Source organism: Limulus polyphemus, unplaced genomic scaffold (assembly GCF_000517525.1).
Source record: "Limulus polyphemus unplaced genomic scaffold, Limulus_polyphemus-2.1.2 Scaffold9731, whole genome shotgun sequence".
Taxonomy (NCBI): Eukaryota; Metazoa; Arthropoda; class Merostomata; order Xiphosura; family Limulidae; genus Limulus; species Limulus polyphemus.
In genome coordinates this window covers 5,243-6,187 of record NW_013675341.1, presented here as the reverse complement: position 1 = coordinate 6,187, position 945 = coordinate 5,243, and positions in this window count along the sequence as shown.

The following is a 945-nucleotide window of genomic DNA, read 5'->3' as shown; positions in this document are numbered from 1 at the left end:
AGTAGTGTTGTGTTGTTTATTTTGTTGTTTGGAGTGTATAGTAGTGTTGTGTTGTTTATTTTGTTGTTTGGTGTGTATTGTTGTGTTGCGTTGTTTATTTTGTTGTTTGGTGTGTATTGTTGTGTTGCGTTGTTTATTTTGTTGATTTGGAGTGTATTGTTGCGTTGTATATTTTGTTGTTTAATGTGTATTGTTGTGTTGCGTTGTTTATTTTGTTTGGTGTGTATTGCTGTGTTTATTTTGTTGTTTGGCGTATATTGTTGCGTTGCGTTGTTTATTTTGTTTGGTGTGTATTGCTGTGTTTATTTTGTTGTTTGGTGTATATTGTTACGTTGCGTTGTATATTTTGTTGTTTGGTGTGTATTGTTGTGTTGTTTATTTTGTTGTTTGGTGTGTATTGTTGTGTTGCGTTGTTTATTGTGTTGTTTGGAGTCTATAGTTGTGTTGCGTTGTTTATTGTGTTGTTTGGAGTCTATAGTTATGTTGCGTTATTTATTTTGTTGTTTGGTGTGTATTGTTGCGTTGTTTATTGTGTTGTTTGGAGTCTATAGTTATGTTGCGTTATTTATTTTGTTGTTTGGTGTGTATTGTTGCGTTGCGTTGTTTATTTTGTTGATTTGGAGTGTATTGTTGCGTGGTTTATTTTGTTGTTTGGAGTGTATAGTAGTGTTGTGTTGTTTATTTTGTTGTTTGGTGTGTATTGTTGTGTTGCGTTGTTTATTTTGTTGTTTGGTGTGTATTGTTGTGTTGCGTTGTTTATTTTGTTGTTTGGAGTGTATAGTTGTGTTGCGTTGTTTATTTTGTTGTTTGGAGTGTATAGTTGTGTTGCGTTGTATATTTTGTTGTTTGGTGTGTATTGTTGTGTTGCGTTGTTTATTTTGTTGTTTGGAGTGTATAGTTGTGTTGCGTTGTTTATTTTGTTGTTTGGTGTGTATTGTTGTGTTG